This window comes from Balaenoptera borealis, assembly GCF_965194805.1.
Source record: "Balaenoptera borealis genome assembly, chromosome: 7".
NCBI lineage: Eukaryota > Metazoa > Chordata > Mammalia > Artiodactyla > Balaenopteridae > Balaenoptera > Balaenoptera borealis.
The window spans coordinates 9,774,208-9,798,960 of record NC_138864.1 but is presented as its reverse complement, the minus strand read 5'-3'; the positions used below and the strand labels follow the sequence as shown (position 1 = coordinate 9,798,960).

Sequence of the window (24,753 nt, the reverse complement as noted above, 5' to 3'; positions counted from 1 at the left end):
GAGATACAAAAGTTTTATATTTTTATGTAAATGATTCATTAATTTTCTGATTTCTTGCTTTGGTGTTTGCTTAGAATGCCACCTGCTATTGTCATTATGAAAAAAGATGAGAGGTGGCCTACTCTTTGAAGAGTGGCCCTGCTGGCATTACACTTACTGATTGGGTTGTATCTTACCTCCACTCAAATGCACTCCATCCAGAGCTTGAAACACAGACTGTCAGTGCACATTTGAGACAAGGTTTCATGAGGAGGGCAAACCTGGCCGGACAGGATAGAAGTGAAAGGATAGAAGTGGAGAGTTAAATCAATGTCAAAGGGTGTTCTGCTTATGTTCTTTTATAAGAGTTTTATGGTTTCTGGTCTGATATTTAGGTCTTTAATCCATTTAGAGTTTATCTTTTGTATATGGTGTTAGAGAATGTTCTAATTTCATTCTTTTATATGTAGCTGTCCAGTTTTCCCAGCACCACTTATTGAAAAGACTGTCTTTTCTCCATTGTATATTCTTGCCTCCTTTGTCATAGATTAATTTACCATAAGTGTGTGGGTTTATTTCTGGGCTTTCTATCCTGTTCCATTGATCTGTGTCTGTTTTTGTTCCTCTACCATGCTGTTTTTATTACTGTAGCTTTGTCATACAGTCTGAAGTCAGGGAACTTAATACCTCTGGCTTTGTTCTTTTTTCTCAAGATTACTTTGGCAATTCTGGGTCTTTTGTGGTTTCATATATATTTTAAGATTATTTGTTCTAGTTGTGTGAAAAATGTCATGGGTATTTTGACAGGGATTTCACTAAATCTGTAGATTGCTTTGGGTAGTACAGTAAGTCCTCTACATATGAATGAGTTCCATTCCAAGAGCACGTTCATAAGTCCGATTTGTTCTTAAGTCCACAAAGTTAGCTTAGGTACCCAACTAACACAATCAGCTATATAGTACTGTACTGTAATAGGTTTATAATACTTTTCACACAAATAATACATAAAAACAAACACAAAAAATAAACATTTTTAATCTTATAGAACAGTACCTTGAAAAGTACAGTAGTACAGTACAACAGTTGGCATACAGGGGCTGGCATCAAGTGAACAGGCAAGAAGAGTTACTGACTGGAGGAGGGAGAGGAGGTGGGAGATGGTAGAGCTGAAGGATCATCAGCAATAGGAGACAGAGGGCAAGCTGCAGTTTCACTCACTCCTGACTTTGATGGAACGAATGTTTGCATCTTTGAAAGTTTGCAACTTGAAGGATCGTATGTCAGGGACTTACTGTATGGCCATTTTAACAATATTAATTCTTCCAATCCAAGAGCATGGGATATCTTTCCATTTCTTTGTATTATTTTCAAATACCTTCATCAATGTTTTATAGATTTCAAAGTATAGGTCTTTCACCTCCTTGGTTAATTTTATTCCTGGGTATTTTATTCTTTTTGATGCAATTTTAAAGGGGATTGTTTTCTTGCTTTCTCCTTCTGATAGCTCATTGTTAGTGTATAGAAAAACAACAGATTTCTATATATTAATTTTGTATTTTGCAACTTTACTGCATTCATTTATTTTTAAAAGAAACTAAAATATTTTCGGGTCTTTAAAATTGTTGTTGGCCCCTAACATTTTGCTAATATCAGCTCTTCCTCTCCTTTCCCCCACCCTCTGTTTCCCTCTCTCCTCTCTTCCTTATCTCCTGCTCCCCCCACTCAGATTCCTCCTATCCCCTCCCCACTCTTCTCCTGTTCCTGCCCTTCTTTTCTTTTAAATATTTAGCTCTTTCTGCTGAATAAGGTACTCTTTCTTCACTGACACAGAATAGCTCCATTTTCATACACAAAATTCTTGCAAAATTTTAGTCTTTCTGGATTCACTATTCTGTTTCTTCAGTCACATTTTCTGTGCTCTTTCAATTACTATATTTTCTTTCTAATTTATATTTGGAAATACAAACCCTCCTTATCTTTTCTTTCAATATTTCATGACTATTCCTATACATGTATTCTTCTAGAATTTCTCATACATATCTTAACAGACCTTTAAAATATCTCTGGGCTTTTAATTGCTTCATAAAAGTTGTATAAACTGATTTGTGAAGCATTGACATGTTCAGTATTGAATCTTCTCATTAGGTAATGTGGTGTTCTTACATGTGTGCAGATTCTTTTTAGGTTTGGCAGTAAATAATTTTAATATCTTCATATATGAATCATGTACTTCTTACAGCCTTTATTTCTAAATATTTTAGACTTTTGTTACTATTGTCTATTTTTAAATTGTATTTTCTATCATTATTTTTGGTATAGAGAACATATGTTGCTTCTAATTTTTTCTCCAAAATATTTTTTAACTGAAGTATATTTGATGTATAATGAACACTGTGTAAGTTTAAGGTGTACGGCAAGTTGATTGGCTACATTTATATTGTTAAAAAAGCAACAGGCTCAAAATGGAGTCACTTGGGCTAAGCAAAACAATACCTGACCTAATTGCAGTTTTGACCTTCCTCAGGAATGTGATCCTAATGGGTCAGTCTGGAATTTTCTGGTCAGCACCAGTGAGGTAATCCTTTTAATATACTCTATTGTCCCCCAAAGGAAAGTGAATGAAACTAACCTTTTTTTTTTTTTTTTTTCCCATTTATTACTTCCTTGTCACACCTCCTCTCTACCTTTAAAATCGTTTCCCTTTCTGTAACACTTTGGAGCTCCTTTCTATTGCTAGATGGGATGCTGCTGGATTAATAAATCATTCAGTGAAAACAATTAGATCTTAAAATTTACTCTGGTGAATTTTGTTTTTTAGCATTTTACTGCAGTATGATTGCCATTGCAGTGTTAGCATCTCTATCTATATGTGTCTTCTTAAAAGTGCACCAAACTCATCTGTTTATTAGTAATTTCCCATTTTATTCTCTTGAGTTTTTTCTTGCACCAATTATTGTCCATCATTTTACTTCCGAATATTATGCACAGTTTTGAGCAGGTCTACTGTAATAGCAAAGGCTTCCCAGTGAATGTTAACATTATAACAATTAATTATGGCTTCTGTTCTAAATATGGTTCTGACTAGTTTTATGACATAATTATAGGGTCATGTTTTTGAAATATCTTTCTATCAGGATATTTTCTCTTTTTAAAATCAATGATGGATTTGAATCCTATCACACATCTTTGACAGCTGTTAAGGTGATCAAATGGTTATTCTTTACAATATTTGTTTCAGATGTTTTTCTGCCCTCAATTCCTGAGCTTGGTATTCTTTTTCCTTCAATCTTTGCCAGGTTTTAAAAATGAGAATGTTTTATGAACAAGCTAGAAATATTTCCACTTTTTATACTTTGGGTTGTTTTCCATGAAATGAAAATTATCTTTTTCTTGATTGTTTAAAAGCACATGTAACTAATTTCTCATGTAACCAATTTCTTTCTAGGATGATTCTTGACAGCTCTGTGTTTACATGGTTATTGGTCTGCTCAGAAATACTTCTGATTGACTCAATTTGGGGCTTTATATTTCCTAAGAAAACCAGGAATTCATAGAGATTATCTAATTTATTATTTACTATCTAATAATTTAATTATTTATTATATATTGTCTATATATATCTGTATACATATATATTGATCCTCTTAACCTCTAATTGCTATATCTCTTTTCTCATCTGATTTGTTTCTTGTTTTTTCTTCATCACACTAGCTAGAGATTTGATATTGTACTTTGCTTTATTTTTTATTTTGTTTTGGAAATTGAGCTTCCAGGTTTTTTTTTTTAAATTACCTTTAACATCTGTTTTCTAATTAATCTCTTCTTTTATCTCTATTATTCTTTTCTTCTACATCTTCAAAGTTATCTTTCCAAGTTCTCAAGTAAAATACTTAGCTCATTTCTTTCCTTTTGATTAAAAAAATTGCTGTTTTATTGGCTTTCTATTTTTTCCTATGAAGGCAAAGTTTTCAAATATTAAAAAAATCTAGTTATTTGGGTTATTTGCTCTATTTTTAAATTATTCCAGTGATTATCTTTAAATTTATTTTTTTAAATGCAAAATAATACCTATTGAGAGCACAGTATAGTTTTTTAGATTCTGTTTACATATAGGTAACTTTTTCATAACTTGTTTCTTCTCTTTCAACATTAACTGATAATGTTTAAATTCTATTGTAGAATTACATATTGTGGAAACTATGCTAATATAGCCCTGTAAGTACTTGGGAGGCTTATTGCCTATTCCTTCTATACCATGACTTCCTGCTATTGTGATATTCACTAGTTATGATAGTGAAAAGTTTATATTTTCTACATATGACATTTAACTGGAGTAGCCTTTCAAGTACTTTTTTTTGCCTTTGGCAGAATGGGTACATTGTTGTTACCAATATCATAATTTTTAAATGCTGTTTAATACTTGAATAACAGTGGCATGGCACTATTTGTTTACAATTCTTTTTCTTCAAAATTATGCATATATAATTTATTTGCCTTCTCATATTTATAGTTGTATGTGAGTTTTCTGGGATTCATTTTCAGGGAAATTTATGAAGCCATTAAATTTTGGGGGGATGGGAATCTCCAAATATTTGGGATACACAGGACAATTACAGTTTTCCACCAAATATTCTTTATATTATGAACTGTTTACTCTATCCTTTAATGTAATTTGCACTATAAAAACCCATTTTTAAGGATTAATCCGTGTCTTGGCATTGGCTAGATCTTTTCTTTGAAACAGTGGCTACTCTATCATTTTATGAGCTGCTTTAAAAAAGACTCTAAAAAAAAAAGATAACTCCTAGGGAAGTAGAATGTTTGCAGGAGTGCGCTGAGGGTATCCTCGGCAGCCTGACATATACTATGTGTCAACCAAGTCCTCTCTTAGAAGGACTGACCAGGAAATGGAGGACCAGGACTTTGTATCTTGTGTCTTTCCCCAGTGATCAACCACCTTGGATTTTGTTCAAATAGTATGAAAAATAACAATGCAAATTCATAATTTAAACAAGACTTTGCCATTTAAAAGAACTGCACTAGGAGAAGGAATAAGGGCAGGTTCACCAGGCAGAGGCTGTGGACTACCACAGCTTCATTCCTTAACACCTCCCAATGACAGTCACCTTTCACATAAGCAAAACCTAAACCTCTCCAAGAATAGCCTTGCACTTAGCAGGGGAAGAGGGGCAGGTAGGGAGGACAGACCTTAATGTATTCAAAAAGGAAGGGGGATATATGGGAGGGTAAGAGTAGTCAAAGCAATTTTGAAAAAGAACAAAGTTGGAGGAAACATACTACCTGATTCAAAATTTACTATAAAGCTGCAGTAATAAAAAATGTAGTGGCAAAAGAACAGATAGTCAATGGAAAAGAATAAGAAATCTGGAGATAGACCAATGCAAAGATAGTCAACTGATTTTTTGATGAAAGTTACAAAGACAATTCAGTAGAAAAAGGATAGTTCTGGAGTTAAACAACTTCACATCCTTATACACCAAAAATTGAACCACAACCTAAACCTCACACCTTATATAAAAATTAAGTAAAAATAAATCATATACCTAAACATAAAGTGAAAAACTATAGAACTTCTTAAAGAAATCTTAGAAGAAAAATCTACGTGACCTTGGGTTATGCAAAGGGATTTTAGATACCACACCAGAGGCATAGCTCATAAAAGGAAAAAGTGTTAAATTAGACTTGGTCAAAATTTAAAATATTTTCTCTCCTAAAGACAGTGTTAAGAGAATGAAAGTACAAACTTCAGGTTAGGAGAAAACATTTGCAAATTCAATTTCTGACAAAGGACCTGCATCCAGAATATATACAGAACTATCAAAACTCCAAAAAAAAAAAAAAGAAAAGAAAACTTAAAATAACTCAAATTTTAAACTGGGAAAATGATCTAAATAGACACTTTCCCAAGATCTACACATGGAAATTTAGTATATTAAAGTATATTCAACATAATTATTCATCAGGGAAATTTAAATTAAACCATAATGAGATACACTACAAACCTACTAGAATGGTTAAAATTTTAAAAAGTAATAATACTTTTTAAAAGGATCCTGAGGAACTGGAAGTACTCTTGTTCATTGCTTGTAGGAATACAAAATAGTATAGACGCTGTGGAAAACAAGTTTGGTAGTTTCTTATCAAATTAAATTTATGCTTATGATATAACCCAGCACCCAGGGCAGTGCAATGGCCAATGACCTTGCTGGCCAATCCTTGATGGGATGGTTACTTTGTGATAGAATTGAAACTAAAATGAAATGCAGCTGTAAGATAATGAAATGTGGATTGGGACTGGCATCTGATGGTTGAATATTACCAGGTCTTGCCACCTCCTGGCAGTGTGACTTTGGACAAATTATTTAACCTTATTGAGCCTATATGTGACTCATAAGTTAAATGGAGACACACCAATCTTGCAATCATACATTAATATGAATATTTTTTAAAGTTGTTAAGTGCCCTCTGCTTTACACCATGATGTTTAGGGAATTTTATATTATCATTATCACAGTCAGCATTATCATCTATATTTTCTTATTACCAATCTGAAACTCTTTGGTCATATTGCAAAAATAAAATAGAATGAAAGTTATCAAAGGATGTTGTATATGGATGTCATATACCTCTTCCTGCTCACAGAGTGGTCCTTTTTCCTTCCAGAACATGGATGCTCACTTGGGCCAAGAGCAAGAGTCAGGGTAGGTATCCCCATGGATGTCTTTCTCTTCTGTTTAACCAAAACATCTTTTCTTTCTTCTCATGGGTGTAACTACCCACTCAATTTCTGAAAACATGTAGAAATTGTAGAAAATGTAGCCCTAGGACTACATTGGGCTAAGTCAGCAGTGTATTTGAATCATTATCTTCTTTTATTTCTGAACTAATTGTGTCACAGAAATTAATTATAAAGAAATACTAAATATTTGATAATTAAGGTTTTTATTGCTCAAAATACTGTTTTATACTTAGTGTTTTATTGAATGGAGTGTGTTCAGAATCAAATCCATTTTCCCCCCAGAGAATTTTGTTTTGACTCTGAATTCATCCTGGTAGTTACAAAATATATAAGAATAATGTCACATTTAATTTGTGTAGTTGGGCAACTTGATACACTGTGCTCACTTTTGCACTGATGCTATGATTTTTTGAATGATGTATCCTATTACTTAGTTTAAATGCTGGTATTATATAGCACTTGTAAATGATGATTTTGTCTTGTTTCAGCCTTTTCTTATTAATATTAAAATAATTTAAATTAAGTAGTGTGTTTGAATCCTTTAACATTGTTTACTAGGTTTTTTAATTTTGAAATTTTATTTTATACTATATTTTCAATAATTTCTGTGAGGTATTTTAATAATTTAACTGTGAATAGCCATTAAATTTAATGATTATTTTTCTACAATCTCTATTCTAGTGAGCTCCCTGACACCATAATTCGGTTTAGAATGTCTACAAAATTTCCAGAAGCATTATTGAATTTGTATAGAATTTGAATTTGGCCATAATTAAAATGTAGATAATTAGAGAAAATCGAAACATGACAAAGAGTTAAAGATTCCATTAGTGCTTCTGGCACCTTATAAATCATCAACTAAAAGAAAATACTGAAAATACCAATCTTGGTACAGTATTGATCCTCCCATGCATTTCAGCCTCTCTATAAATAGCTTTTTAAAAACATACATATTAAGTGGACTAGGAAGGAAAAGCAATCCTTGGTTTACTAAATAGGATTGGAAAGAGTTTTATAATTGCTTTCTTCCTAGACTTTAACAGATGCCAGAAGAATTCATTTATGATGACCAAGACAACTCTATTATAGTTTCACAATTCATTAACTTAAATAGTTAATTTCCATGAATTAACCAATTACTCAATTTTATGTCAATTGACAATTGTCCTTTAATTTATAAAACTCTAAGTCAATACATCTATTTGGATGTCTTGAGACTGTTACTTTAATGAAATTAAATCAAGTGACAAATTTGTTAGAATAAAGAATTCTCTATATAAAATATAAAGTTGACAAACACTAGACTATATACAGATTTCAGTAGGTATTTCATCCAAAAATATATAAAAGAATGAAATAAAGAAAGAAATTACAGTAATAGCTCTTAACATTTTAAAGTGCTATTTACACTGTATGTGGTTATTTGCAATTCAAATAAATCACTATTTGTCTCCACCAAGGCTTGAAGAGAAAAAATAAAGAACTGCAATATATACATTCTCCTCCAGCTCTGCTGAGTCTTATGCCCTTCCTCTCCTGGGGGAGCAAGGGAGAGGAAACAGGAGAGTGAAGATAGATAAGTTAAATTTAAGGAAATTAGGGAAAAAAGAGAAGTGAGAGACAAAATTGAAGGAACCTTATTACTGATTCATATCCAATCAGAAGGAGAAGGATAAATTCACACACAAAAGGAAAAAGAATAGAATACTCTTCTATCCTATAGTTCTGTCTCCCTCTTCAATCCTCCAACTAAAGATATATATACACATATATTATACTCTTTATGACCCAGTCGTCCTTTGCATGATTTTACATATAAGTAGAATTCATATGAAAATTCATACCTATGTAATATGTCATCTTACATCTTATTGGGATTAAGTTTTGCCAAAAGCAGATAAAACAAACTCAATACATTATGTTCACTTCAGTTCCAAATGAGCTATAGAAAATGTTAACCTTGATTAGAGATGGAAATGACAGTCTAGTACTTTTATGTGGTTAATATTGAAACTAAGAGTTACTACACTTTTACTTATTAGTGATATGTATTCTGGAGGACTTTTAAAGAAGTGCTGCTGTATTTAACTCTCAGTTTAATCTATGTGTTTTTGAATTGGTATGTTTAATAGAAAAGTGAGGAAGTTGGATGTATTTGGCTTGAATGCCTGCTTAGCTACTGGTTTAGTAAGTTTGTACAAAACACTTGACCTCTTCATGCCTCAGTTTTCTCATCTGTGGAGTTAAGAGTATTCTTTTTGAATGGCTGTTGTACTAAATTAGAAAATGCCAAGTCACTTGCACAATGTAAGGATATGATGTGTTTTACATAGTGCTTGCTACATTTGCAATTGGAATTCTCTAGGTCATACTAGTCGGTAGTGCTCCTGTGATTCCTATAACCAGGCTCACAGCAGGGTTTGCAGGGAGGATTTTCTGTGCCGGTTGTATCGCCAAAGTCAAGGGGATTTCTAATGCATTTGACTGACAGCCATTTTTCTGTATACTTTCTACTTGATTTCTTGGTCTCATAGGCCACTGAGGTATAATCTGCCCCACCGTCACTTCCCGCACAGCCTTGTTCCTTTGTATATTCATGAGTCCGAGTTGCTGCCTTGAACCCAGATGGTGTTGAGATCATTAGCACATTCCTCCAAAGCATCTGTCCATTGGTGCTTGGACCCCATCATCCAAGTCCAGGGATGAGATGTGGTTGATGGTTCCTCCCTACTTTTCCCTCACATTGTCAAAACTCCATACAGATGTCAACTGTTTGGTCCGGGCACCAGGTAAGACAGCATCCAGGTGTTTTCATATCAACTCCTCCCACAAACCTTGCCGCAGGTAAGGGAGTCCATTCACCCTTCCTGCCTCTCCTCTTCTGTGTAATTTTCCCCATATTTTCTAGCTACTCCTAGCAGACCTCGGCATCTCATGAGCTGATATTTTCTCACATTTTGGCAAGCCATATGTCCTAAAGTTCAGCTGGATGTGGTAACCTAAGTCAAGTCTTATATATGAAATTTCTATTTTATTATAGTTTCCAGTGAGCTAGATATTAGAACTGTAGATGGCTGTTGTCAATATATTTTGTTTGGCCCAGTCTTGGCTAGCTCAACCTGGTCCAGGTGAAAGAAGTTCCAATCAAGGAGACTCAAATTTCAAGTATAACGTCTGAAATTTAATGCCATATTGCTAAAATTATTTTTGGTCCAGGGCACTGAAATTGAATTCAGGGCCTTACAGATGAATGGCAGTGATGCTTTTGGGTTCTGGTCAAACAAGATCAGTTTTATCCTAATTCTATTCATTTATATTATGCAAAACACGTATGTAATTTTGACTATCATTGATATTCCTGCACTGCTAGTGGAGGGTTGATGAGCCCTGTCTTTACCAAGAAAATATACATTATCATGAGGTAACTATAGTATTCTCTCTGGGTGGAATACTGTCTAGGCAGCACATGCAAAAGGACAAAAACAATTAATTTTCTGGAAAGTGTGTTTCTATAATGGTAAATATTGAGATAAAATGGAAAAATTCAGTATATTAACTAGATATTTTCAAATACTTAACCAATTGTTGAGTATTTGTTGGACATTTTCTGATTTCCAACATTATTTAGACATAGACCGTGTTTGTATTACAATATAACATTATATTATTGGTCACGTTAAACATTTTTTGTAATTAATACATCTTTCTGGAATATATTTAGACCTAGCATATCCCAATTATTACTATTTTTGTCAATAATTAATAAGAGGGGATGCAGTCAATGAGATACACAGAACCCTCTTTGTTTTGCATCCATGAAAGTAATATTAAATTAAGTGATTCAAAGTATATTTTTTAATGAATTGAATACAAAAGAGTATACATCAGGGCAATTCTTACCTCAAAAATATGTGTTTTCAACTTCAAGTGATCCACTCTGGCATCCTAGGATTATCAAATGCCTTAGGCAATGGCCCATCTCCACTTTATTCCACTGTACATTGCATGCACTTCAAAAATTCAATTTTGCATTAATGTCATTTTGTGTGCTGGGTTATTATATTAGTTGTCTGCATTGATCTTGCTGACTAGATACTTGATAAAGTTCTAGTTTGCTGTACTGCTCAGACACAGCGATGAAATTCTTTCTCCATTAACAGTTCTGCAAATATGTGAGGAAAACTTTAGAATATGAAAACCTACCATGAAACATTTCCCTTAAAACAGATAAACAAGGAGGTGTCCTGAGTTTTACACAAGCATAAAGTGTCAATGTAGTTTGTAGCTCAAGAGAAAAAAAACTGCTCATCTGGAGGTAACATAACAGTGAAAACATTTGAGAATATGGTTCATAAATGATGCATTCAAGAGGTGACAAAGCAAAGGTGAATATAGAGTATGCCGATGGTGTGAGAATATAGCAAGAGACAGAAATAGTCATGAGGGGACAGCAGGCAGGAATTGGCTGTCAAACAGGATTACTTTGTAAGACTCAAGGATGTGGAAATAAATATTGAAAACAAGACTGTAGAAAATAAAATGAGAAGAAGAAAAAAGCAATAAACAGCAATAAGATTAGCTCCTCAAATGAAAGATGCAAAAAATCAATTAAAAAATATATAGTCTCATAAAAGGGGAGAGAGAGGAGGAAGAGAAGGGGGGGGGGGATGAGAAAAAATGGAATAATTTTGTCATCACACATTTTAAACATTTTGTACACACTTCCTCTTATAAGCTGTTCAATAATATTGTCGTAGGCAGAATAGAATATTGACCCCCCCAGATGTCCACACTCTAATTCTAGGGACCTGGATTTATGTTAGATTACATGGCAAAAGGGAATTTGCAGACATAATTGACTTAAGGATCTTGAGATGGAGTGATTATGTTGGATTATCTGAGTGGACCCAGTGGGATCACAAGGGTCCTTATAAGTGAAAGAGTGAGGGAGGAGAGTCCGGTCAGAGTGAGAAGGACTTGACCAGCCATTGCTGCCTGAAGGTGGAGGAAAGGGCCACCAGCCAAGGGATGCAGGCAGCGTCCAGAAGCTGGAAAAGACACAGTCTCCAGAAGGAGCACAGCCCTGCAGCCCCTCAATGGGTTTTTAGCCCATTGAGATCCAGTTTGAACTTCTGACCTCCAAAACTGTAAGATAATACATTTGTGTTGTTTTAAGCCACCAAGTTTGCAGGTTTGATCTCTGGTTGGGGGAACTAAGATCCTGCATGCCATGCAGTGGGTAACCCCCCCCAAAAAAGTCACCAAGTTTGTAGCAATGTTTTTATAGCAGCCAGAGGAAACTAATAAAAATCCCATTAAGAAGTTGGCATTGTATCCTCATTAGAAATGAGAAAATCTACTCCTTAACCCGTGTTACACTGCAGAGTCAGAGCTGAAATGCTGGTGGTTCCTCCTCCCCAACCTAATCTAGCACCATTACTTTAAGCTGCCACTTCACTCTAGACATAGAAACCAAATAATTAAGAAATGGAATGATTTTTCTTCTAAATGAGCATCTTGAGATAACTGATAGTTTAACGATTTTTTTTTTTTTTTTTTTTGCCAACTATGAACATGTATGTATTTGTGGGCATTTACACACAATTGCAATGACCAGGTTTGTTAACTTCATTAAACAATGAAGCCCTTGGACGGAAGGGGCTCTGATGCCACGGGAGTCTAAGGTGGCAAACCAAAATCCAAGTCTGGGAGTGACAACCTATCACAAATCGCCAACGAGGCTTTAAGCAACAGCCAATCAATAATTTCACTGCTTTGCTCCTGCCTTTGCTGTATAAACGCCCCTTCCCGAACTCCTAACCGCTTCTGGGTTGGCTCTGCCGGAGTCAACTGATTTTTGCTCAAATAAACTCTTAAAATGTTTAATATGCTTCAGTTTATCTTCTTTTTTCTTTTTCTTTTTTCCTCTTCGTCACACCGCGCGGCTTCATTCGCCAGGACCTTCTGGAACCCTCCAGGACCCACACGAGGCCCAGCCCCCAGCGCCCCAGAACCTAGCCTCTGATCTCTAGGCTCCCATTTCTGGGGCGATCCCGATGAGCACCCCCTCCCCTCTTCTCTCCAGCTCCGAACTCCGGGGAAGCGCCTGCATCTTCTCTGCAGCAGCTCCAGGGCAGGTGGGTGAGGAAGGGCGTTGCCACGAGCTGCCGTTTTGCTCTCTACTGGCTGCTGGCCCCCTTGCGCTGGTACAGCCTCTCCTCCCGGACGGCTTGTTCTAACCAGGGGAGACTCGTGCCTCCCACACAAGCCAGTACCCGGGCCTTCACCACGCGGCCTCCAGCCTTCTGGTGACCCAGCTCCCCAAGGACGGTGTAGAGGGACCCCACCTGGGCTTGGAGCGGTTCCACCAACTTGGTCCAGACGAGGATCGGGTGCTGGTGGGATCTGTGCCGAGCCACCAGGGTCACTCGGGACCGCGTCGTGTCGTAGCTGTACAACCTGCCGAGCGTTCTCAGTGTGTCCCCATCAGGAGCTCGGCCGGCGCTGACCTCCCAGGGGAAGCAACAGGTCCCAGGCTCGGGCAACATCATTGCTCCTGTCTGGACGTCGGGTCCTTGGGTTCCCTCTTTCCGCCCCCCGCCGTGTGACCAAGTGACGAGGGAGGGGCGGGTTGCCGAGAGCGCCTCGCTTTCCCCCCATTGCAGTTTCCTGACCTTCGCTCGGGGTCCCCTTGCGGGGCACGGGGGCCGCTCTGAGGCTCCCCTGCCTCGGCCACGGTCTGTCCCGCATCAATTGATCTTTCAACAGGTTCCAGTGTTCTAGTGAGGCTATGCCCACGGGCTGTGCCCTGGGCAAGTCTTGCCAGCACCCCCTCCTCAGCAGGTGAGCAGTAAGGCCAGGGGGCAGGAGGTGGGCATGTCCCCTGCCCACGTTAAAGGCTACAGGGGTTTGATTGGGGTATTTACTTCCTCCGCGTCAGTTGGGCTCGGGTAAAACAGTGTCTTAGGAAGGCAGTCATTTTTTAGGAGAACAGAGCGCTAGGTACATTCCAAATATGTATTTTTCAACTTTTCCTACTGGAAGCACAAGCACAGGGTGTCTTTCTGCAGTCTTCACCCCGAGAACCTGGAAGGGCTCCTGGTGTTAAAACCCACAGAAGTGTGAGGACCCTGAAGACCGGGGCCCCTGGTGTTTTTAACTCTCAGGCTAGTTCACACTGAGCCTCCAGCAATTCCTCAGTTATACCTGAGTTCCCACCTGTGCTGCCTCCATCAGCAGGTGTCTGCTCCCAGTAAGCTGTGCTTCTCTTCTCGGTACCCCTCTGACTGTCTGTTTTCAGAGCAGCAATTTGACCTGTGACCTCAGTTCTCTGATGGATCTAAGAAGAGTTGTTGATTCTCAGTTTGGTCAGCGTTTTCCTTGTTGTGATGACTTCCAAGCTCTTTTCACGTTGGGCCAGAAAGTAGAAGTCTGCTGTGTCTCTTCACATGACTCTTATTTGAGCATCTCCTTGCTTTCCCATGGTCTTGTATACTTCTTGTTTAGTCTTATAATCAATATCCAAGATCTTTTAAAATTCTTTTATGGGTGGGGGAAGCATTCTGCCTCCGTTTCTTTATCTTTTTGTTTCTTTCAAAAGACCTACCATCAAATGTGTAGCAGTTGGGCTAGATTGGGAAAAAATAATGCCATAAAAGGTTTTTACTCAGTGCTTCTCTTCCTATAAGATCTAGGAAACTTTATTTTTATTGAATAAATTTAACATGTAACATTGTGTAAGTTTAAGATGTACAGCATGTTACTTTGATACATTTTTATGTTGTAATTAAGATGCTGTTATAGCTATATTTATCATATTACACAATTATAGTACAATATTATTGTCTATATTCATTATGCTGTGCATTCCATCTCCATGGCTTATTTACTACTCACTACAAGTTTGTACCCTTAAACAGCATCACCGTATTTTGGTGCTTGGGTGTTGGGCACATATACATCTATGGTTGTTATATCTTCTTGATGTACTGACACCTTTATCATTACATAATAACCTTCTTTTGTCTCTTGTTACCCTTTTTGGCTTAAAGTCTATGCCTGCTCCCTTTTGGTTTCCACTTTCTTGGAATATCATTTTGCATCCCTTCACTTTGAGTGTATGTGTGTCTTTAGCACTGAGATGAGTCTCCTGGAGGCAGCATATATTTGGGTCTTGTTTTCTTTTAATCTGTCCAGCCACTCTGCCTTTTGATTGGTGAGTCCAATCCATTTATATTTAGGGTGATTATTGATAGATGAGGAATACTGCTATTTTATCTTTTGCCTTCTCATTATTTTTCCCTCCATTGTTTCTTTTTCCTTCTGTTTCTATCTACCTTTGTGAGTTGGTGGTTCTTCCATGGTGATTTGCCCAGTCTCCTCCTTTTTAATGTTTCATATCTCTGCTTTTGATTTTTGCTTTGTTGTTACCATGCATTTTACATAAAACATCTCAGATAAAATTTGCTGATAGCAATTTATCTTCATTCACCTATAAAAGTTCCATTATTTTACTCCTCCCTTTTAATATTTTTGATGTCACAAATTATCTCTTTTTATGCTGTGACTTCATTACCACATTGTAGTAGCTATAGATATATTTAATGATCTTTTTCCTTTAACATTTATGCTGTAGTTAGGAGTTTAATATACTATTCTAAAAAAGAGTTATAGCTTTCTAATTCTGACTGTCTATTTATCACCTTGATCAGAGTTTTGTTTCGTATTGAAGAGCTCCTTTTACCAGTTCTTGTAAGGGAGGTCTAGTGGTGATGAACTCCCTCAGCTTTTGTTTGTCTGGGAAAGCTTTTATATCTCCTTCATATCTGAAGGACAACTTTGTTGGATTGAGTATTCTTGGCTGATGGTTTTTATCTTTCAATACTTTGAATATGTCCTTCCACTTTCTCCTGGCTTGTAGAGTTTCTGCTGGAAGTCTGCTGATAGCCTAATGTGGGTCCCTTGTAGGTTACTGTCTTTTTTCTCCAGGCTGCCGTTAAAATTCTCTACTTATCATTGACTTTTGACAGTTTTAATATAATGTGTCTTGGAGAAGGTCTTTTGCATTGAGATAAAAAGGTTTTCTATTGGCTTCATGGGCTCATATATTCAGTTCCTTCCACAGGTTTGGGAAGTTCTCAGCTATTATTTCCTTAAATACACCCTCTGCTGCTTTCTCCCTCTCTTCCCCTTCTGGAATATCCATTATTCTTATTTTGGCTTTTCTAATGGAACCAGATAGTTCTTGTAGAATTTCTTCACTTTTTAAAAATCTTAGTTCACTCTCCTCTTCCATCTGAATCATTTCTAGATTTGATCTTCCAGCTCGCTAACTCTCTTCCATCTGATCTGATTATTTCCAGTGTGTTCTAATGCATTGCATTCTTCATCTCACCTATTGAGTCCTTCAGCTCCAGAATTTCCATTTGGTTCTTTTTTAGAGTTTCAATCTCTTTGGTAAAGTACTCTTTTTTCGTCATTAATTTTATTCCTGAGATCATTGTATTAGCTTTATGAGTTTTCCTGTAGCTCACTGAATTTTGTCATAACAGCTCTTTTGAGTTCTTTATCAGTTAGATCATGATATTCCATGTCTTTGTGTTTGGTTGCTGGAAAATTGTCATTTTCTTTTTGTGATACCATATTACCACGATATTTCATGGTGTTCAATGAATAGTTCCTGTGCCACTGCATTTGAAATAGTGAAAGCCTTTCTTTTTTAGGTAAAGCTTTGTTTATTTTGATTCTAACAGTTCAACAGGCTGGCAGTTAGAAGACTTCCTTTTGTCCTCCAGAAGGCTACACTATCCACACGTTTTTAGTTTCTCTTATAGGAGCTGATGAAGCTAAGGTCAGAACATGGTAAAAAGAAAGGCTGGGGGCAGAGTGAGGGGAGGTGTGTACTTAGCATTTGGAGCTTTGGTGGGGGGGGGTTCCATGTCTGGTAAGGGATCCTCAGGTGGGGGCGGTCCCGGAGGTCTGGGCCAGAATCTGGGGAGACAGCAGGAGAGCTTCCCTTCAGATCTCTTTGCCTACTTCCTTTTCTGTTCTCTCCCCCATCACCGACTCTCTCCTCAGAGAGAACAGGTCACTCCAGCTGCAGGACACACGGCAGGACAGACCCCCACTCACTGCCTTTACCCTCGCCTCCTCTGCCAGAAAGGTCATGCTCTCCCACTCGGTGCCTGACCCAGCACTGCCTCTGCTGCCACTCCCCTTACTTTGCAGCCTCTGAAGTCCAGTCTGCCCACTTTTGGGGGCACAGATGGATGGATCTCTCAGGTGACCTGGTAGGCTGTATAAAGATCCTTTTTTTCAGTTAAGGATGTCCAATTAGTTGTAAATTGAAGGGGAGAGAAAAAAGGAGTGAGTCACATCATCATAATGCTGATGTAACCCCCAGATCTCTTTTTATTGGGGTTGGTATTTGAAGACCACACTTGGGGTACAAAGGGTGTTTGGCGCTACAAGGTGTCATTTCTTCTAAGACTTTTCAGGGCATAGAGCTAGATAAATGTAAATAAAAATAAATTTGAGTTTGTATCAATATTTTGACTCAAATTTAAGATTCTAGGAAATTTACTTAATTGCTTTGAATTTATATTTTGAATCACTTTTCTCTTGCCACTAAAAATCTTTGTTCCTCATGATATTAAAATATCTCTTATCGATTCCACATGCATATTTAATAGCTTAGAAATAGCAGATGCAATATTACTACTCACAGCTCTGCTCTTGAGTGCCAGCTCAGATCTCTTTCAGTTATTTTTGTCCTTGCCCAGCAAGAGTAGGTAAATAATAAATCTGAACATTTGAACCAAGACTAGGCTATTATGGTAATAATGCACTGTCACGAGGCTCGGTGATTTGTGTAGGACTGATCCTTACATTTTGTCATAGATCAACACTCTACAGCTGCGAATATCTACTATATTGAAAAGCACACATTCTTCCCACTAGCGCCATCTCAAGACAAAATTACAGAAAGAGGCACAAAGAGTACAAATACTGTCTTGTCATTAAAACTCTAATAGAATGTTAAATAAGCCTCACAGATTGCTTGTGGGAATTGAAATCAAGCCAGGAAAATCCCAATGTTTTACACATCCATCACATCACAGACATTACAAGTCCTGAATCTATTTTCCAGGGGCTGGTCCATCTGCCTTTCTTCCATCATTTTAGAATGTGCTCTCAGCTTCTCACTTGCTCACTTAGCTAGTACTGTATTTCTAGTCCTTTCTTTTCTACCTCACCACATCATCAACTGTGTGTCCTGATCCTTCTTTTACCTTGAAACTGTTAACATTTAATACACCACTTAAAAGACAGTTGGAATTTAAAACAACAAATAAAACAAAACATAGAGTAAGTAAAAACTCTAGCAACTTCTAGTTTTCAACAATACTTCCTATGATTGTTTCCTTGTTTCTTTTTTCCATACTAAGAAATTGATAAGCTTTCTGGAATTGAAGAGAACATTTTCATGTTCTTTTTTGTAGATGGATGAGTGTTTTAAAATTATTTAGTTATACTTAGGTATAGTCCAACTTCCCATTTTATACAGGAATAAACTGAGAAGTCAAACAATTAAATACATCAATGATTACATTGATGTTCACCAGAATAAAATAGTGGTAAAATATTGAGACTAATATGTGCATAAATCTGAGGGAAGAGATCAAAGGTGTGTCTATATGATGGTATTCATCTACAGTAAACATAAAAAATATAGACAGTATTTCAAAGAATAGTCAAGATGATCTTTGAAGTAATTGGCAGTGTGAGGACAGATGTTTCACAATGAAAGAACCAACTGCTGATAAAAATAGGGCAAAAAAAGGAAACAAATCCTTATTATCGCTGGTGACTAAGGAGGCTTACCGTCAACCACTTTCATGAAGTTTCGAGGGATGCAATGTCAGGAGCACCAGACAGAAGGTGGACGTGAGAGGCTGGCTGGCAAAGTCTTTCTCTTGAAGACATGAGCATCTATGGTAAGGGAGTGGAGGCAAACCTGACACTGTACCTTGATTTACAGATTAAGACTCAGAGAATGCTACACATAGATCTCATTTCAGACCACCAAAGCCACAGCACTGGAAGCCGTAGCCTGGGGGAAACTAGAGCTAAGTCCAGATCTTCCTGCAGGTGGAGGTGTGTGACATCGATATGGCAGAGAGAATCACTAGAAATAGTCTCTTCTGGAGTCACAGCTGGTAGCTGGTGTGTGTGATACGATGGTATAGTTGCCTATTCAATCTCTGGGAAGAATAACTGCAGAACTGTTGAGACCCTTAATGAATCAAATAAAAGTCAAATTGAGTAATAAATAGCCAGCAAGAATAAAGCATGGTAGGGACAAGAGATAAATGACACCAGGGAGTTCCAAACACATTAGTGAAAATAACCAAGGGGAAGTGATTAAATTTCCCTATTATAGAGGGCCTTAGTATTATAAGAAAACACAAGAGAGTATAGATTGTCTTGAGGAATGGAATGCTTATTTTAGACACAACAAAGCTCAGAAGTCAAAAGAAAATTGGCATTTCAATAGGAAAAAAAGATATCATTAACAAATCAAAAAGTTGTGACAGAATAGAAGAAATTGTAGCTTATTTTAGACAAGGTTAACCTGCAGAATGTATTAAGAACTTCTGTGGACAAGTAAGACAAAACAAAATAAACCAATGCTGTTGTTATATAAATAAACTGCAATGCATAGAATTAGAAGTACAAGGAGTAACATTTATATGAATAAATACTCAGTCTTATTAGTAATAAGACTTCTACTTTAGGTTTCTATTTTATAGAAATAATATTATGCATAGATATTTGAAAGGAGGCATGAATTAGAATATTCTTTTAAGAATGTATCGTAATAGCAAAAAAATTGGAATAACTTTTATAAATATCAATAGGAAAATTGTTAATAAAGCTTTAGTGTGTCTATATTGTGGGACACAACAATTTAACAGTGACATATAGTTAGTAGTTCTAACATGAAAGAAACACATATACTTTTAATTGGAAAAAAAATTAAAGAAAATTATTTAAAAATATGTCTTTATATATAGGTGTAAATATGTGTAAGTATGTAGCAAAGAAATATATAGTGAAGAAGGAATCTGGAAGTAGTACCTCTGAATGGTGATCACTTCACAGACGAGAAACAATTTTTGGATATCTGAAGAGGATCTTTCTGTTCTTTCTATATGTTTAAAAATTTTTTAACCTTCTACAAAATCATTAATGATTTACTTGCATAACATTATGAAACACATAAATTAAAAAGTTATAATATACAAAGAACTTCAGGGAAAAATAATAGATATGACACTACTTTTATTCCTTTACAAGTTGATCAGATGATAATAAACAGTAAACTTGGGTGAATAACATAATTAATAAATAGGAGGATGGAGTGAGGAGGGAAACCATGGATAAATGAGAAAAAAGTAAAAGAGCAGTTTTTAAGAGCATGGATCATGCAAGAAGATTGCATGGGTACAAATGCCACCTTGTCACTTACTACCTGTGCAACCTGGGGCAACGCACTGACCATGTTTGTTTCTCAGTTTCCTGGTCTTTTAAATGAAATGATAAAAACGGTCGTTGCCTTGTGAATTGTTATGCAGATGAAATGAATTAGTAGATATAATATTACTTATCTGGAAAATAGTAAGTCTGATATATATATTGAGATATATATACATATATACATATATATGTTAACTTGTAGTTTTACTTATGTCTATTTTTCTTTTACAAATTTGTGGGTTTAAAAAATTTTATTTTATATTGAAGTATAATTGATTTACAGTGTGTTAGTTTCAGGTGTACAGTGAAGTGATTCAGTTATATATATATACATATTTGTGTTTTATTTTAATGGGCATTGTCTTCATTTATCTCATCCAAAATGTACTTAAAGTCATAGTGTTTCATAAAAGTAAGTTCATTGTAAATGCATTCATGTTTCAATGACTCATCCTATTGGTTGCCTTTCTTAACATTAGATTGTATCAAACATTTTTTATTGTGGCTTACAGACCTATTTTGAATATCTGTTTTTAAAATGTCTTCAATTTCTTTTTTTTAAATTGAAGTATCATTGATTTACAATGTTGTGTTAGGTTCTGGTGTACAGCAAAGTGATTCAGTTTTATATCTCTTTATCTCTATATATTCTTTTTCGTATTTTTTTCATTATGGTTTATTACAAGATATTGAATATAGTTCCCTGTGCTATATAGCAGGGCCTTGTTGTCTATCTATTTTATATATAATAGTTTGTATTTGCTAATCCCAAACTTCTAATTTATCCCTACCCCTTTCCCCTTTGGTAACCATAAGTTTGTTTTCTATGTCTGTGAGTCTGTTTCTGTTTTGTAAATAGGTTCACTTTTATCATACTTTAGACTCCACATATAAGTAATATCATAGGATATTTGTCTTTCTCTGTCTGACTTTCTTCACTTAGTATGATAATCTCTAGGTCCATCCATGTTGCTGCAAATGGCATTATTTTGTTCTTTTTCATAGCTGAGTAATATTCCACTGTATATATGTACCACATCTTCTTTATTCACTCATCTGTTGATGGACACTTAGGCTGCTTGCATGTCTTGGCTATTGTATACAGTGCTGCTATGAACACTGGGGTGCATGTATCTTTTCAAATTAGTTTTCTCTGGATATATGTCCAGGAGGGAAATTGCAAGATCATATGGTAGCTCCATTTTTAGTTTTTTAAGGAACCTCCATACCGTCCTCCATAGTGGCTGAACCAATGTACATTTCCACCAGCAGTGTAGGAGTGTTCCCTTTTCTCCACACCCTCTCCAGCATTTATTATTCATAGAAAATGTCTTTAATTTCTTCCCTCTCTTTTGGTTCACCCATGCTTATCTCTTCCTGTGTTTTCACAGCCTCTTCCACCAGGCCCTGGTCTAACCTCAAAGCAGGTGAGGGGTTTTTCCCTGTGCAGATGCAGCCCCGGAGCCAGCTCCACTGAATTCCTGGTGAGGAGATATCGTCTTCCTTAGGCACACTTTCTAAGACCTTTAGCTCCTGGTCTAGATTGGGTACGTACCTTTTCTTTCTCTGAGAGTAGGCAGGTAAGCAGTGATTGGCACACCCCAAGCCTTGGGGTCTTTCCCCTATTTTTCTCCCACCCAGGAGATAGTTTTGGCTCCCTGGCCTGAGGAACCAGAAGGCTCACAGCTTTAGCACTGACGTCTGCATTTCTCTTCTCTTCTTGTTACTGAGCATGAGTATTTCTTTTTTTGATTCTATTATTATTATTCTTGTTTGAAGTACAAAATATGTCTAGGGTGAGATCACTCTCAGCCTTACTGACTTATTCATTTCATTCTGGCTTCTACATGCACATCAAAACTCTTCTTGCAAGAACATAATGGATCTCCTAACTGTGGGGTCCCATGCATATTTTCAGTCCTCATCTTACCACTCACCTCAGCACTACTTGAAATAGCTAAACATTTCCTTCCTTCTTGGAGTTATTTTTCCTTGGTTTACATGATACATTATTCTGATTTTCTGCTTACATTTCTGGTCAGGAATTCATAGTATTATTTACTTTTACCCATTATTTTTATTTACCTGTCTTCTAAAGCCAAGTTACTTAGCATTAAGTCTTGTGTTATATTTTCCTCCCTCTTATGGTCCGTCATGAATATAACATAGTGGTTATGAGTGCAGAGTCTTCAGGAAGAATGCAAGGTTTTAAATTCACTTACAGGTTTTATGATCTTTGCTTGGCAAGTTGCTTAACTTCCTGTGTCTCAGACTCATCACCTGTAAAAGGGAGTTGATAATATTTAGGTTAACGGGTGTTTTGACTATTAATTGGGATGACACATATAAAACACTTAACATGGTGATTTAATACTCAATACATCTTAGAAATTATTTTTAATATTCTGTGCCATCTATATATCAGTCACTTCCATATTTATAACTCCTGCCTGAATTTCTTTTTTGAAAAAATTTTTTATTGGAGTATAATTGCTTTACAATGTTGTGTTAGTTTCTGTTGTATAACAAAGTGAATCAGCTATATGTGTACATATATCCCCATATCCCCTCCCTCCTGGACCTCCCCCCCATCCCCCACATCCCACCCATCTGGGTCATCACAGAGCCCTGAGCTGGGCTCCCTGTGCTATACCACAGTTTCCCATTAGCTTTCTACTTTACACGTGGTAGTGTATTTATGTCAAACCTAATCTCCCTATTCATCCCACCCTCCCCTGCCCCCTCTGTGTCCACATGTCCATTCTCTACATCTGCATATGTATTCCTGCACTGGAAATAGGTTCATCTGTACTACTTTTCTAGATTCCACATATATGCGTTAATATATGATATTTGTTTTTCTCTTTCTGACTTACTTCACTCTGTATGATAGACTCTAGGTCCATCCACATCTCTACAAATTGCAGAATCTCATTCATTTTTATGGCTGACTAATATTCCATTGTATATATGTACCACATCTTCTTTATCCATTCATCTGTCGATGGCCATTTAGGTTGCTTCTATGTCCTGGATATTTCTCTGTTGTCTCATTTTTTTTTTGATAGGTGGGGCTGTGTTCCTGTCTTCCTGGTTGTTTGGCCTGAGGCGTCCAGCACTGCAGTTTGCAGCCAGTTGGGTAGATCTGGGTCTTGGTGCCAAGATGAGGACCTCCAGGAGACCTCACTCTGATTAATATTCTCTGGGGTCTGAGGTTCTCTGTCAGTCCAGCAGTTTTGACTTGGCGCTCCCACCGCAGAAGCTCAGGCCCACCCCTCAGCCTGGGGGCCAAGATTCTGCAAGCCGCACTGTGCAACAAAAAAGAAAAGGTTGGGGGGGTGGTGGGCAGAACTATAACAAATAAAAAAAAAATAAAATAAAATTAGAAGAATAAAAAGTTTACTAAAAAAATAAAAATCTAAATGAAACAACAACAACAAGGTAAAACAGAACCACACACACACACACACAAAAGCCTGAAAAGGCCTTGGCTATGGGTGGTGGGGCTTAGATGGGGTGGCCTTAGGTGGGGGTGAAGTCTAGGCTGAGGGCCTGGTGGCTGGAAAAGGCCCCGGGGGGTGGGGGTGGGACTTAGGCTCAGCGCGACTGGAGGGGCCCTCAGAGTGTGGAGCTTTTGACCTGGGGCCCCTAGCAGGCTTGCTGGGGGCTGAGCGGGTGGAGGAAATGCTGGCCATGTTCCCCTCTGATCCCCCAATCCCCTGAAGGCCTCTCCCTATCCCTGCTGATCCGCTCACCGTGGGTGGCCCTCTCCTGGCATGGGATCCCCTCCCCTCCCCCCCAAACCACCCTTCAGGTGCGCTGGTCCCATCCTGCCTCCCTCCCGCCACTTCCTACCTGGTCGCTCGGGGGTTCCTCCGGTCCCCTTAGGTGTCTGAGGTCCCCTACCAGTGCCTGGTAGGTGCCCTAGTTGTGAGGAGATGTGAATTCTGAGTCCTCCTACTACCCCATGTTCTTTTTTGAAATTTTGAACCTTCTATCTCCTTTCCAACTTGACATATTCAGTTGGTTCTGTAACATGCACCTCAAGCATAAGGTGTTCAGAATTGAAAACCTGATCTCTCACGACCTTTTCCCGCTTCATTTTTCCACATTTTAGTACAGGGTAACCAGTGTTAAATTCCAAGAGAGAGATTCTTCACACGTTTTTTCCTTCAGCCCCAGTTCGGTCCATCACCAAGCCAGTTCTATTTGCATGGTTCTAGTGAGGTCATTTCACACCCACAGCTTCAATCTGCATCTTCTCCTCCCTTAATGACTTTGATAACCACAAGCTTGCCTCCTACCTCTCGTTCATTCTCTACACAGCAGCTAGATTGAACATTTTACAAGGTAATGTGTAGAAATGAAAGGTGATGTATACATTGGTTTCACGTATACTATTCCAGAAGTGACTTTTCATTAATTGTTTTTGAGACTTCAATGCAAATAAACAGTTTTCGGTGTACAGGACATTC

General features: G+C 37.2%; 1 long non-coding RNA gene and 1 pseudogene across 2 annotated transcripts in view; one reads left to right on the top strand and one right to left on the bottom strand.

Moving 5' to 3' along the window:
* LOC309632312 overlaps window positions 1-24,753 on the top strand; it is a 1,044,736-nt gene that overhangs the window by 622,656 nt on the left and 397,327 nt on the right. The window lies entirely within an intron of this gene.
* LOC309632304 (CST complex subunit TEN1 pseudogene) lies at window positions 8,666-13,311 on the bottom strand (annotated as a pseudogene). Its single transcript has one exon. The product of its transcript is annotated as a CST complex subunit TEN1 pseudogene (transcript).